This window comes from Ovis canadensis, chromosome 13, assembly GCF_042477335.2.
Source record: "Ovis canadensis isolate MfBH-ARS-UI-01 breed Bighorn chromosome 13, ARS-UI_OviCan_v2, whole genome shotgun sequence".
In the NCBI taxonomy this organism is placed as follows: Eukaryota; Metazoa; Chordata; class Mammalia; order Artiodactyla; family Bovidae; genus Ovis; species Ovis canadensis.
The window spans coordinates 22,654,528-22,671,104 of record NC_091257.1 but is presented as its reverse complement, the minus strand read 5'-3'; the positions used below and the strand labels follow the sequence as shown (position 1 = coordinate 22,671,104).

The window sequence follows — 16,577 nt, the reverse complement described above, 5'->3', positions numbered from 1 at the left end:
CTAACTCCCTGCTTCCCCACAGAGGGGTCTACTCAAAAGCTATCTGAGAATTTGCCCCTTACCATCCATGTCAAAAACACCAACTTCAATCAATTCCATCCCTTTTACTTTTGCTTTTTTAAATCTCCTTTAATCAGTTGACTCTTCTTCCCAACCAGAATCTCAGCTTCATGAGGACAGAGAATACTTTTGTTCATGGCTATCTCCCCAGATCTTAGAACAGGGTCTGAGATAGAGAATAAATACTTGCTGTTGAATTATATAATTTTTAAGATTTAGAGGAAGGCTCTCTGTCTGCCGGGGCTCCCTGATACTTGCTCCAGCTGGCTGTGGTTCTGCCCACTCCTACTGGGTGAGAAAGGAATGAAAATCGGGAAACAGCTCTGTAGAAGGAGCTTCTCCAGGGGATCTCCCCAAGCCAGGGAGGACACTCACACTTTAAAACAATTCATTGCTTATGTAATTCTGGAGAAGGTGATGGCACCCCACTCCAGTACTCTTGCCTGGAAAACCCCATGGACGGAGGAGCCTGGTGGGCTGCAGTCCATGGGGTAGCGAAGAGTCGGACACGACTGAGTGACTTCACTTTCACTTTTCACTTTCCTGCATTGGAGAAGGAAATGGCAACCCACTCTAGTATTCTTGCCTGGAGAATCCCAGGGTGGGGGGAGCCTGGCGGGCTGCCCCCATCTATGGGGTCACACAGGGTCAGACACGACTGAAGCGACTTAGCAGCAGCTTTAGCAGCAGCTTAAGCAGCAGCTTATGTAAAATTCAGATTTAACTGGGCATCCTGTATTTTTATTTGCCAAATATGGCAAACTTACGATAAGAATAAAGTCAAGTCTCCATACAGAGACTTGTACGTGAATGTTTATAGCAGCATTATTCGTAATAGTGAAAAGGTAAAATTAGCCCAAATGTCCATCAGTGGACAAATGGGTAAACAAAACGTAGTGTATAAAGAATCGTATCTGGCCATGTAAAGGGATGAAGTGACGATAGCTACAACAAGAATTGAGTGTGAAAACATTATGCTAAGTGAGAGAAGTCAGTCACAAAAATTCACATACTATATGATTTCATTCACAGTGAAGTCCCGAAGAGGGGACTGTGTAGAGATACAGAACACAGATTAGTGGTTTCATGAGGCTGGGAGTAGAGGGGATAGGAGCAGAGGGAGGGTAACAGTTGGAGGATTCATGGTTCCATGAATTCACTTCCCTGGTGGCTCAGACGGTAAAGCGTCTGCCTACAATGCAGGAGATCTGGGTTCAAAGAAAATGGCAACCCACTCCAGTACTCTTGCCCGGAAAATCCCATGGAGGAGCCTAGTAGGTTATAGTCCATCAAGTCGCAAAGAGTCGGACACGACTGAGAGATTGCACTTTCACTCTGAGGCTGGGAGTAGAGGGGTTAGGGGTAGAGGGAGGGTAACAGTTGGAGGATTCATGGTTCCTTCTTGAAGTGATAAAAAATATTCTAAAATTGACTATGGTAATGATTGCACATTTTATGTTACTGTTCTAAAGACTGTTGAATCATGTTAAATGTACAACTATAGGGACTTCTCTGGAAGCCCAGTGGTTAAAGGCTCTGGGCTTCCAATGCAGAGGACTCAGGTTTGATCTCTGATCAGGGAACTAAGATCTCAAATGCTGAATGGCATGGCCAAAAAGTAAAAATAAATGTTTTAATAAATAAACAAATGTACAATTATACATTTATATTATAGTATATGAATTATATCTCAGTAAATCTAGTTTTAAAGAGTCTCTTGTTTCATTTTAAAACACATAAAAATGAGCAAAAATGTTTTTCTTTATAGGCATCAGTGAACAAAGTCAAACGATATTTATCAAATGTATTGGAACAAAGAAAACCAATTAATGTAATCAGTAAAAAAGAAAATCTCTTAGAAAATAAGAAAAATCATCATAAACTAAGACGAAAAGGAATTCAAAATAAAGATCTCTGGAAAAGAAATAAAGATCATTGTAAGTAGAATTCCCTCTCACATATAAATTTAAAATGACTTCATGTAATTTAAAATCAAATTTTATAGCTACTTTCTAAGAAATCTTGGAATATAGTCATAAAGATTTATATCCATGAAAGCCTTAAATTTTGTTAGCTTCTATCCCCTGACTTGACTTGGAATTTGTACCAATGATAACAAGCAAGGTAGGACTCATGGATAAAAAAATCCATAATTAGGTAAATAAAACATTTATCAAATATTTTGCTAGTGGAAACTCTCATTCTCTAAAGAAAACTGAAGTTAATACAGTACACTTTCTTTCTGTTCTAGCAATCTAAAACTCTCTCTAGTAAAGCCGTACCTGATTAGTTGATAGATTTCTCTGGTGCAAGAAGAGTTTAGAAAAATATAAATAATGTCTCCACAGGTTCTGTGTGCAGGAGCTAACTGGTGCTCAGTTGCAAAACTTAAGACATTTTCAACATTCCAGTGTGGTACATGAAAGCTGTCTCTCTTCTAACAAATACGTATGAATGTCTATCATTTAACATCTTATGTAAGAGAAGGAATCTTCTTTGGCAGAGAAAAATTAGGAATACCAGTTTTTAATGGCATTATAAAAATGATATGTACATATCTTAAAGTTATTTTAAATCTAAGTTATAAACACTGAAACATAAATTGGACCATTTCTTGACGTAGAAACATGGCCTGCCTTTTATTTAGATTGGTATTTCCAGTGTAAAGCACACTCAAACTGTATTATCCATGATTTCCCATCTCAGATTTTTAATGAAACAAAGTGCTAAAAACATTTATGGAACAACTATGAGCAAAATCCTTCCAGATATTTACTGACTTTCCCCCCAGTCATATATAAATGGTTTACCTACAATTAAATTTGATAACTTTTAGTGGCTCTCCTTATCACATTTTTCCATAATATTTTGATCACTTTACATAGAAACATTTTCTTTTTGCACTTATTTTAGTAAGTTTGCATATTGTTTGGTTAAATTCTGTAATTATAATAACAACAAGTACAATTGATGCAAATAGATTTGGCAACAAGCACTCTTGATCTTTGGTAAATATGCAAAGGGTGGAAACAGAAGTAACACCTATACAAAAGAGCATCCCACTAGCCGCAAAGCATTCAATATGCTGCGGAAGTCAGTCCGTAAATTGGATAGAAGACATGAAAATCATTGATTAATTTGGCAAATAAGATAGGTAGAGATTGATAAAGACAGCTTCTGCTTTTTAAAAGAGTAACTAAGGCCACCCTTCAAATGAGATCCTTTTCCCTTATATGGAACTGGTTGTATTATGCCTAATAATAATAAATAATAAGCTAACTCTAACTGAGCATCTCCCATATTGTTTTAATGTTTAGTCAACTTGATAGGTTATATGATTTCCACTTTATAAGGTGTGAAACTTGCAACACAGAAATAAAGTAATTTTCTTAACAGTATAAAACCATTACTTAATAGGGAAACTAGGATTTGAACTTAGTTTGGTGCCCAAATCCTCTAGCTCTTAGGGGACCATATGCATCTCACAAAGTAAGTCGACAGTATTTTGCAAGTAAGCGTGGGACAAGTGCTTTTAATCCCATGCTTCTCAAAATGGCTGAGGGCAAATATTGAACTAAATGGCAAAGATGCTCAATTTCCTGAGCACAAAATTTACTTGATTATTTTAAGGGGGATAAATAATTGTAAATATAATCATTGAAAACATTTTCAGTTTAGAACTAATGGTATAACGTATACAGTATATTTCAAAATTCACATTTTGAATTATCAAACCTAAGACTTTAAAAGAATGTTTTCCTCTCCTCCACATCTCTAGGGAGTGTACATGCATTCATCGCTGCCTTTATAAACGTTTCAAGAATATTTGAGAAGCCCTGTCTTGCAACAGTCATAACATCCATTCATAAAGATTTACATAAATTAGAAAGTGTTTCTTTCTGGCATAAGGATTATAAGTATTGGAAAGTGATCACTACTAATAAGAGCAATAATTAGAAACTGAGAACCAAGGGATTCCAGAAGAGAGAGAGGGGTTAGTTTTAGAGCTAGAAAGACTCTTACTGACTCTATTCTCTGCTTGATCTTTATGAGTCTTGCCTTGACAAAGATTTTAAATTTTTAAAATCTTAATATTTTAAGAGTATTTTCCCATATTTATTTCAAAAGATGGTTCACTGCTCAGTTGAAGAGTTGGCTCTATATAGGACATAAAAATGTTGACATGCATGTGACTTGAAGTATCAGGTAGGATTTTTACAGGATATAAATGACACATTTAAATTGGGTCATATAAGTTCAGTTCAGTCGCTCAGTCATGTCCAACTCTTTGCGACTCCATGGACTGCAGCAAGCCACACCTCCCTGTCCATCACCAACTCCCGGAGTTTACTCAAACTCATGTCTATTGAGTCGGTGATGCCATCCAACCATCTCATCCTCTATCATCCCCGTCTCCTGCCTTCAATCTTTCTCAGTATCAGGGTTTTTTCCAATAAGTTGCTTCTTCACATCAGGTGGCCAAAGTCTTGGAGCTTCAGGTTCAACATCAGCCCTTCCAATGAATAGTCAGTACTGATCCTTTAGGATGGACTGGTTTGATCTCCTTGCAGTCCAAGGGACTCTCAAGAGTCTTCTCCAACACTACAGTTCAAAAGCATCAATTCTTCAGCACTCAGCTTTCTTTATGGTCTAAATTTACATCTATACATGGCTACTGGGAAAATCATAGCTTTGACTATACAGACCTTTGTTGGCAAAGTAATGTCTCTGCTTTTTAATAGGCTGTCTTGGTTTGTCATGGCTTTTCTTCCAAGGAGCAAACGTCTTTTAATTTCATGGCTGCAGTCACCATCTGAAGTGATTTCAGAGTCCAAGAAAATAAGTAAAGTTTAATCAAGGGCCTGTTTCTGAAAGGGCACACAGAGTGTAGAGAATCCACAAAGTAATCCCCTGCCCCAGTATAGTAACAGCAATCTCATTACCACCCCTAGATCTGAAGGGTCTTAGGGCAGCAGTGGCTACAGTGATGCTGAGAAAGAAAGCAAGAGGTGTATAGAGAGGGCTCTCTAACAGGAGTATGACCTTAGGTCAAGGACAAAGCCAGCCCATAACAACCAAGACCTGGGAAACCAGGGAATACTTAACTCTCTTCCTATCCTTCAGGCTTCTAGGTGATGCCTCTCAGCCAAATCTAAGCAGAAGCCTGAGGGCAAAGGAGTCCTTTGAAGAACCCATGTGGGCATAGAGCAGGATGGAATGGCTCTAGAAAGAGAATCAGAAGACAACCAGACTTTTTAAACAAAGGGAATTAAATAGCATAACTGAAAGGAGGAGGACTTTTAGTGGCATGCATTAGAAGCATAGTTATTAAAAGTAATATTATAGAATCTTAGAATTAGGACACATTAGTGGTCATCTCGGCCAGTATCTTTCATCAGATATTACAGGCAGATAATAGCAGCTCCTACTTAAATACATGCGACTAAGCTCACTGCGTCATACAGGGCAGCCTGTGACGTTACTGAAGATATCTCTTTCTTATAAAGTTCTTAACTTACATTAAACCAAAATCCCTTCCGCATGGTGATCTTAGGCAGCTGGAGCTGGACAGAATAATCCTGCTATGGATGTGGACTCCAGTCACGGAGCTGTTGCCCCCATCCTCACAATCCTGTGGCGTGTGCTCATTGTTTCTAAGATTCTGTGAGCTGTTTCTGGCACCCACTTCCAGTGATGATCTGTGACAAAGTTAGAGCAAGCTGAAATCTTTTCTCACCTAAAAGTACTATGCCAGTGTATCAATCAGGGTTCAACCAGAAAAAAAAAAAAGAACCAGTAGGTGATATATATATGAAGATTTGTTGTAAGGTACTGGCTTACATGATTATTATGGGAGCTGGGAGGGCAAGTCCAAAATCCATGGGGCAGTTTATCAACAAGGGCAGAAAGGAATTCTTGGGCAGGACCTGAAGCTGCTGTTCACAGCTGGAATTTTTTCTTCTTCAGAGAAACCTCAATTCCATTCCTAAGGCCTTTCAACTGTTTGAATCAGATCAACCCAGATCATCTAGGATAACTTCTCTTATTTAAATGTGGCTGTTAAATACTGTCACAGCAACAACTAGATTCATGTTGAATTTAATAACCGGGGACTATATCCTCACCAAGAAGAAACACAAAACCGCCCATCACAACCAAGTCTCTCCTCATCCTTTTGTGTTCATCTAAAGTTTTGAATCTAAGTGAAAGATTTTACAGTTATATGTATTAGTTTCATTGTGTTCATTTGGGATTATTTCAACCTATTTATTATATCAATCAAACTCTCCTAGTTTTCTGTCATTCAAGTTTCTGATGAGCATGCCTATCAATCTTTTATCCAAATCCTTGTAGAAGGTAACAAGGCAAGACCAAGTTTAGAGCCTAGAGCCCACAATAATCCACCATAAATCTCCAGTATTATATTTACCCACTGGTGACAGATGAAAATCTACATGTGATGAGGTTGAAAACATAAAATTTTAATTATGAGAATGCCTTATACAGAGTGCACTGCCCTTGTTTGGGAAGACGCCTTAATAAGCATTGGTAGACAGAAAACAGGCAAACACCCTCTCCTGTCCCCCTTCTCCAACCCCACACAGAAGCCTGGTGTCAGGAAACTGTAGAATTAGCAGTTAATAAAGTAGAGAAAGCCATGGAGAAGTAACCCTTCCTTAGACAGAAGGTGTACAAGCTGTAAAATGAGCCTGGAGCATGGGTTACACACGGTTATTGTGCTCAGTCGCTCAGTCGTGTCTGACTCTTTGCGACCCATGGACTGTAGCCCACCAGGATCCTCTGTCCTTGGGATTTCCCCACCAGGAATCCTGGAATGGGCTGCCATTTCCTCCTCTAAGGAATCTTCCCAAACCAAGGATTGAACGAGTGTCTCCTGTACCGGCAGGCAGATTCTTTACCACTGTTCCACTTGGGAGGGCATACATGGTTATAGAACTGGCTGAAAACATTGTTAATTTTCATTCTCATGCAGTTTCCTTTTCACCTTTTTGTGCATAAGATATCATAAAACATAGGCTATAGGTGTTTTATATAAATGCTACTCCTCAGACTTCAGAAAAGAAAAATGAGATTTAACCTAATATTCTCCAAACCACTTCCTAATTCTTCATGATCGTATCTCCTTAACTCAAGGTCATAAACTGCGTATAAAAATTTGTTCAAAAAATTAGAACTTAAGGAGGTTGACATCAAGCTGTTTCTAGAATATGAATGTGTTTTTCCACATCTTGAAAGTAGAGGAACTATTTACCAATTTTCAGTCCACTAGCAGTTTTTCCTTTTCCTAGAGGTTGAAACTAGAACCAATAGCATTTGTATTCCCTTTACTTCAAGGCAAGATCTATGCCTAACATTGTGTCTGTCATACTTAATATGAATAAGTATTTGCTGAATTAAATTGAGTTGAATTCTTCCCGTACAGAGCTAAGATGTAAACACAGATCTTCTGAATTCAGGTTCAGCAAGCTCTATAATATAGGTGCTGCATAAAAATAATAAAACCTTAGGAATTCCCTGGTGGTCCAGTGGTTAGGACTTGGCGCTTCCACTGCAGTGGGTCTAGGTTGGATCTCTGGTCATGCAACTAAGATCCCACAAGCTGTGTGACATGACCAAAAAATAAATGAATAATAACAATAAAGCCTTACATTTTTAGAGTATATTTGAATAGTGTTTCAGGGCTGAACACAATACTTTAACATCCCATTACAATTTTTTAATGGCATGCTCATTTTCTCTCAGGGTATCTTATCACTATAATTTCAACAATTAATACTTCCTTCTGAGTCAGAATTGAGTCTAATAGAGTAATTATCTTTGTTAAATTGTTAGCCAGACAAATCAATAATTAATCATGCAGTGGGAACAGTGGAGCCTATTCCTGCAGGAAACTGGAACACCAGCTTCTTTGTCCTTCCTGACCAGATCCTTCCTGGCAGTTCTTGGAATTAAACCCTCATTAATTTTGGTGATCAGACCATATCATTCCTTCGTGCTTGGTTGGCAGGGGGCAGTGTCTTGGAATCTTACTTTAAGCTAGTCTCCACATTTTTTTTTTCCTCACTTCTGGAGTCTGTGACCAGCTAGGCTAAGTTTATCATTTGATAAACTTGACTGACTTTGGAATGTATGTGGAGGACACTGGGAAGTGCCATGCAGATTCTCTCTTCAATGGGGAACTTGTTGCCCAGTTACTGAGGCAATAAGGTTCACAGACAGCCTTCAGCAGCAGTTCCTTCAGGGACTATCTTAGGTGCTGCTGCTGCTGCTGCTGCTGCTGCTGCTGCTGCTGCTGCTGCTAAGTCGCTCCAGTCGTGTGCGACTCCATAGACGGCAGCCCACCAAGCTCCCACGTCCCTGGGATTCTCCAGGCAAGAACACTGGAGTGGGGTGCCATTGTGCAGACAACTGCATAACCCAAGGTTATGCCTCCTTCCAGGAAAAGCCCACTTCTAATGACTAATCAATTTAGGCGCATAAAGCCTTGACCATGTCAGCCTACTTGGGACAAGCTAGAAGAGACATGTTAACTCCAGAGCACCCTGTGTGGTCAAGAAAGGGTTTTACTGGGCTTTTTACCACGTGCAAACTTGTCCTGTTCACCATGTGACAGGTCAGTAAATCAAGAGATGCATTGCTAGGGTGAGGAATAGTGATTTTATTCAGAAAATCAGTGACCAAAAAGATGGTGGATTAATGTTCCAAAGAACCATCTTACCTGAGTTAGAACTCAGGCTTCTTTTGCATTAAAACAGGAAAAGTATGACTTGCTGAAAACTTTTTGGTGGAGGAATCCTTTATTCTTGCAGCTGTCCAAGCAGATCTTTTGACAATGTTCCTATAAACCTATTATCCTCCAGCAAGACAATTGTTATTTTCCATTCTGCAACTTTTTAACTCTATATGAATGGAAACGTGCTATGCCTTTAAAGACCAGAAACTTGAGAATAGGCGTTCAAGTATGTTTCAGGCTACAGGCAACATTCTTTTAGGAAAGGTGAAGAGCCAGCTTGAAAAAGTACAGGCAACAGAGCACAAGGCTGAGAGTTAAAGGAATAGATGCACTGTGGAGTCAGGCTTATTCTTTGTTACAGGCCTGCATCATAGCTTCTCTCTCTCTGCCCAATCCAATTTCTCCCCCAGATACCCAAGGTTACCTCTTAATAACTAACCCCCCAAAAGTCTGGTTATTAGGGAACCCAATCTGTGTACCCTTTAATAGCTTTCCTATTACTTACTGAAAGTTTTCTTTGAATCAACACATTTTGCAAATAAATTGATTTTTTTAAATCAAGTTTTAAATCACTGAAGCTCTCCTATTCTGCAAAATGGTGATCTAATTCAATATAAAAATCCTACTGCTACAAATAGCTAAAATTTACACTTAAAGTATCCCAAAACTCTTTTTAAATGCAGAGCTGGGCTCACAAGAAACTGAAATCCCCAGGTGCTAGAAATAATGAAAAATAAGCCTGTAAATTGATGTTTTGGCAAGATGTGATCAGAGCTGGTAATGCATGAGCCTTGAATTTTAATCCCAGGCTGGGTAAATAAAATAGACATAAGGAATTTGACAAGAGAATTGGAATGAAGAGCTATGAGTAAAGCGAAGAGTCTCACAAAGGTGTGTATACAGTGAAAGAAGAGATTAGGAAATACCAACAAACCACCCACCATTATAGGCAAATATCAAGGAAGCTGTTCCTCCTCTTGGGCTCTCACAGGGAAAAGCATCTCCCTGGAGAAAACTTACACCACATTCCTGCACCTTATATAGATTTGGATTTGAATTTATGCCACCCAGTACTTTTGTGAATGCTTTTCAAGCCAATATGTTCACATATATGAATTTCCTTCCACCAATAAGTTGATAAATCTGGAAACCTGACAGAAGCAACACAAAATCACTTTTTGGAGAAACATTTCCACAGTTTCTACATTAAAAACCTTATTGGAGATAAGCTTTCATGAAAAAAAATTTTAATGAACCAAGTTAAAAAAACTCTACTCAGCGAGAGTCAGTTTGCAAGTACATGCATCCACCCACACACACAACATATAAGGCATAGACCCCCCCAAGTTTAGGAAAATAAATCTATGAAATAAATGTATTTTTAAATGATTAAGAAACCATAAGAAAAAAGAGAAGGCATCATGAAAAATGAATGAGCATCTGTGCCAAAGAACCAAATAAAACTAAGGAAAAACAAAAGCATATTCATTTAAATTAAGTGAGCAGATGGGTAAACAGAAAAATTAGATACTGTTGAAGAGAACATTAATGAAATAAGAAAAGATCAGAAGAAATTTCCCTGAATGCAGCTCAGAAAGAAAATATGAAGTGAAAACAAGAGAACTTTAGATTAAAATAAAAATATTGTACTCAGTTGTATACCATTTTGAAGACATATACTTTAAGAATGACACAAAAAGACTTAAAGTAAAAGGACTGAAATGATATCTCAAGCAACACTAAGTGAAAGAAAGCTATTATTAATTGTATACAGAATAGACTTCAAGGTAAAGACATTTAATAGAGAGAAGGCATCACCACATAGTGTTCATAAGAACAATTCACCAGAATGATATGACGTTGATCTTGAAAAATTAAGGAAAATCTGTTAAACTATAAGAATTAATAGAGTTTGGAAATGTTGCTTGATTTTAAAATTAATATATAAAACTCAATAGCATTTCTGTATATCATGTATGAAAAGCAAAATATAATGAAATGACTAAAGTATTATTTAAAATAGCAATAAAAAGTAAAAGATACTTAAGAATAAATCTAATAAAAGATATACAAGATGTTCGAGAAAAGGAAAAGCGTAAAACCTTTTTGAATAATATATAAAAGAATAGTTATTATTATTGTGAATGGGAAAATTCAAAATTGTAAGATAGTATATCTTGTCAAATTAGCTTAAAAATTGATCAAGAGGATTTTCACGATATTTGACAAACTAATTTTAAAAGCATTTGTGAAAACTGAGCAGAAGACCTAAACAGACATTTCTCCAAAGAAGACATACAGATGGCCAATGAACACATGAAAAGATGCTCGACTTCACTCATTATTAGAGGAATGTGAATTAAAACTGCAGTGAGGTATCAGGTCATATCAACCAGAATGGCCATCATCAAGAAACCTACGAACAATAAATGCTGTTTGCAGGAGTATGTGGAGAAAGGGAACCCTCTTGCACTGTTGGTAAGAATGTAAATTGATACAGCCACTATGGAAAACAGTATGGAGATTCTTTTAAAAACTAGGAATAAAACTACCATATGACCCAGCAATCCCACTACTGGGCATATCCCCTGAGAAAATCACAATTCAAAAAGACACATGTACCCCAGTGTTCACTGCACCACTATTTATAATAGCTAGGACGTAGAAGCATTCTAGAAGTCCATCGACAGATAAATGGATAAAGAAGTTGTGGTACATATATACAATGGAATATTGTTGTTGTTTAGATACTAAGTTGTATCCAACTCTTTTGTGACTACTTGGACTCCTCCAGGCTCCTCTATCCATGGAATTTCCCAAGCAAGAATACTGGAGTGCGTTGCCATTTCCTTTTCCAGGAGATCCTCCTGACCCAGGGATTAAACTCATATCTCCTGAATTGGCAGGTAGATTCTTCACCACTGAGCCACCAAGGAAGTGAATATTACTCAGCCATAAAAAGGAATGAATTTGAGTCAGGTGTAGTGAGGTAGATGAACCTGGAGCCTGTTATTCAGAATGAGGTAAGTCACAAGGAGAAAAACAAATATTATATACCAACTCATATATATGGAAGCTAGAGAAATGGTACTTATGAACCTATTTGCAGGGAAGGAATGGAGATGCAGATGTAGAGTGGACTTGTGGAAGTAGCAGAGGAAAGAGAGGGTTGGATGAACCGAGAGAGTAGCATTGACATATATACACTACCGTGAAAAATAGGTAACTACTGGGAAGCTGCTGTATAACACAGGGAGCCCAGCCTGGTGCTCTGTGATGAGCTAGAGGGGTGGGAGGGGGGAGAGATTGGGAGGGAGGCTCATGCGGAAGGGGATATACATATATATAACCATATACATATGGTTATGATTGACTTGTGTTGTTGTATGACAGAAACCAACTTAACACTGTAAAGCAATTATCCTCCAATTAAAAAAAAATAAATTTTAAAGTGTATGTGAAAGCAAGTCTAAAAATAGCCAAGATACTTTTGAAGTAGAATGATAAGGGGAACTTGTCCCACTAAATTCTTCCTATAAAATGATGTTTTGGCACATAGATTGAAAAACAGAAGAGAGTCTAGAGTCAGTCTTATATATACAGAGGATTTTGGTATGTAATGACAGAGGTGCAATTTCATCTTCTTTATCTGTTCGTCTATTGATGGCCACTTAGGTTGTCTACACATCTTGGCTATTGTGAATACAGAAGTGATGAAAACACGGGGGCATATATCTTTTCAAGTTAGTGTTTTCATATTCTTTGGATACATACCCAGAAGTGGAATTGCTGGATCACATGGTAGTCCTATTCTTAATTTTTTTAGGAACTTCCATACCTTTTCTCATAGTGTCTGCATCAATTTACATTCCCAACCGTATACAAGGGTTCCTTTCTCTTCACACCCTCACCAACATTTATTTCTTGCCATTTACCCGAAAAGGGAAAACAACCAAAGGTCAATAAATATACTTAACTTCGCTTATAATTGAAGAAACAAATTCAATAGCAAAGAATAATTATTTCACAATGATTAGCAAAACTAAAAGATAACCCCATGAGTGATCCAGAATGTGAAGAAACAATAACTCTCATATATCAGAGAGTGAGAGTGAAGTTTGGTACAACCTCTTTGAACAGCAATATGGTAATATTTAGTAAAGTTTAAGATGCATATATCCCACTCTGCACATGTACTTTTAGATAAGTTCTCACACATCCGTAGAAGAAAATGTGCACGAGGATTTTCATTGCAGAATTGTTTTTGGTAGCATACAAGTGGAAAAACTGAATGTTCATGGAAGGCCTAGGAGACATAATGAAGGAATGAATAGATAAACTGGGCTTCCCTGATAGCTCAGTTGGTAAAGAATCCTTCTGCAATGGAGGAGACCGCAGTGCGATTCCTGGGTCTGGAAGATCCCCTGGAGAAGGGATAGGCTACCCACTCCAGTATTCTGGCCTGGAGAATTCCATGGACTATATAGTCTATGCAGTTACAAAAAGTCGGACACGAGCGACTCTCACTTTCATTTTCACTTTCATTCATACAAAGAATTTTGACCAGACAGCTGGCACTGTTAAAATGAATGAATGAAGCTTGCTTGAATCAAGATGAATAAATCTCAAACTGCGAAAAACTTAGTTGCAAAAGTATACATAGTATGATGCTACTTATATATAGAAATAACATTGGGTACACATATGTAGTAAAAGAGCTACACAGTGGACCTTCCTAGTGGTACGGGAAGAATCAGCCTGACAATGCAGGGGACACAGGTTTGACCCCTGGTCCAGGAAGATTCCACACGCCACGGAGCGACTAAGCCTGTGTGCCACAGCTACTGAACCCAAGCTCTAGAGCCCGTGAGAGCCCCCCTGCTGCAACGACTGAAGCCGGCGTACGCTAGGGCCCATCAGGCCACAACTACCAAGCCTGTATGCCCCAACTGTTGAAGTCTGCACGTCCGAGAGCCTGCGCTCCACAACAAGGGAAGCCACAGCAACGTAAAGCCCACACACCACAACTAAAAAGTAGCCTTTCCACAGCTAGAGAAAGACTGTGCACAGCAACGGAAGACCCAGCGCAACCAAATAAATAAATGAAGAGCTACCCAGCAACTTCAGGAAAATAGCCACCTCTGAAGAGGGAACAAGGGCCAGGGTTGTTGGGAGGAGGCTTGCGTGTATCTGTACATTGTTTCCTTACAATTGATACATAAAACAAGTGAGGCAAAATATTACCATCCGTTAAACTGTGTGTGAGGCTGGGAGGGTGATAGTGAGGTATGTTTCATTTTCTGTACTTTTTTTGTATGTTTGAAATAGTTCAGGTTATTTAAAAAAAATAGAAATTAACATCACTTGACATAAAAAGAATCTACAGGTGAGTATAAAGTATTCTAACTATCAAAGTTTTAAAGTTTGTGTGTGTACCACTTAAAATTATTTTATGCGGTGAGAAGAAAATGGGAGAGCAGGATTGACATATACACACTGCCACGTGCAAAATGGATAGCTGGTGGGAAGCCGCTGCACAGCACAGGCAGCTCAGCTCTGCGCTCTGTGATGACCTAGAGGGGTGAGATGGTGGTGAGGGTGGGGGACATTCAAAGGGAGAGGATATATGTATACATCTGTGCTTCTGAACTGTGGTGTTGGACAAGACTCTTGAGAGTCCCTTGCAAGGAGATCCAACCAGTCCATTCTAAAGGAGGTCAGTCCTGGGTGTTCATTGGAAGGACTGATGCTGAAGCTGAAACTTCAATACTTTGGCCACCTGATGCGAAGAGCTGACTCATTTGAAAAGACCCTGATGCTGGGAAAGATTGAAGGCGGGAGAAGGGGACGACAGAGGATGAGATGGCTGGATGGCATCACTGACTCAATGGACGTGAGTCTGAGTGAACTCCGGGAGTTGGTGATGGACAGGGAGGCCTGGCATGCTGCGGTGCATGGGGTCGCAAAGAGTCGGACACGACTGAGCGACTGAACTGAACTGAACTGAACTGATAGGTGATTCACTTTGTTGTACAGCAGAAACTAACACAACATTGTAAAGCACCTACACTCCAATAAAAAATTATCCTACATACCCTTCGGGAATCAGTGACCTAAGGTGCTACAAATTACCATGTACACCGAAGTGTCAAACCAGCCACTTCCAGCAGGCACTCTTGTCCACCCCAGAGGACATGAATACAGCATGCCACTTTCTTTTCTTGCCCCTTCTGTTCCTCCTCACCGCTGAAGGTCTTTCCATTATCCAAGGCCTCCCATAAGCATTGTCTTCTTACATAATCATGTCCAAACCAACCAGACTGGGAATTATCATGTGTGTATAATGATGCTCTGAATCATCAAGACCTGGTTAAATCACGCTCATTATCTTCTGCTGGGGAAGGTGGAAGAATATATTGTACCCTTTTTAGACGGATTTACATCAGAAAATAGTCAAAAAGAGATATGATTCATCTAATGGGGAAAATGATTTATATGAAACATATTTCTCAAGAGTCAGGTAAATGAAGTATTACTATAAAGAAACAACTATAAAATACTTTAAACAATTACAGTAAATTTATTTTTAAAATGTATTTTGGACCTTTTTTTCAAATTTTTCATCATTTGATAATAACTTTGTGTTTAACACATGATTCTGCGTATTATGTAGCTCTGAGAAGTATTATAGGCTCTGTGCATAAACCAACTCATCTGTAAAATGACAGCCAATGAGAAAATTGCCTAGGACCCAAGTGGTTTATGAATATTAGCACCAATTATAACTATAACTATACATTATTTGATTCTTCACTTCTTTTATAATGCATGTCTTTCTGATAAATTAAGGATTTTAGATCATGAATTATATCTTTCTAAGTCAGGGTCTCTCTCATTTTAAGCTTTGCTTAGTAGATATTTGAAGAGGAAAAAAAAATTTTTTTTTACTTATAATTTGTCTGCCATTTCCAAGAAATACCAATGGAGGCATTTATGTCTGAGGACAATGATCTGGGGACAGAATGAATAAATTTGACTGTTGTAAATATCTGTGCTGTATTCAAGTGGATTTGAGTTGATGGCATCTTTATCTGACTAAACTCTGCTGAGTCATTCTTTCTTGGGTGGAATATTATTTTTAGAAATGGATCATTACTCTCCCACCTTATCTGAGATTGTATCTTTCTAGCAGACATTAAGGGCAAATGTGAAGAGCTCTTCTGATGCATTATTCGGAAAATCAGAAACTGAAGTTGGTTTATATTAAATACAGTTAAAATTAGATAGATGCAGTGTCTGTGGAGGCAAGCTTTTCTGCAGAGCAAAGATTTTCCTGTTTTTCTGTATCATTTTAATGGTGAAAGCACCTAATTTTTAGTTAGATTAAAAGATATTCATCTCCTTTAACTCTCAATGTCAAGACATTCTTTTAACTCTCAGTGGTCCTGTATGTGATTCAAGAAGTAATAAAATTTGAGATTCAAACTAAGGAATTTAATATATTTTCCCTTTTATTTTTCTAGATCATTTAGATAATATTTATATACTTGAATTTAAATGTTAAAGTATTAAATTTTCTGATGAAACATTTAAGAAAATGAGTAATGCAGATTAAGGCAAGGGAAGGAACTGAGCAAAGATAGAGTTTCAAAATTTAGGATTTTGAAGAGCAAATTGCACTGGCGGATTGGCCCCCTCCCACAAGCAAGGGAGCTGGGCTCTTTTACTTCTTCATCCATCAGTCAGTGGCTAGAGGCCTCCA

The 16,577-nt window shown here is 38.2% G+C and overlaps 1 protein-coding gene across 2 annotated transcripts in view; it reads left to right on the top strand.

Moving 5' to 3' along the window:
- The first annotated feature begins 1,837 nt into the window (after nucleotides 1-1,837).
- The window catches only part of SEL1L2 (SEL1L2 adaptor subunit of SYVN1 ubiquitin ligase), a 77,031-nt gene continuing 62,291 nt past the window's right edge, over nucleotides 1,838-16,577 (top strand). For both annotated transcript variants that reach the window (XM_069548425.1, XM_069548423.1), the window contains exon 1: nucleotides 1,838-1,997. The gene's annotated coding sequence lies outside the window, so the exon portion shown is untranslated. The remainder of the gene's footprint in view (nucleotides 1,998-16,577) is intronic.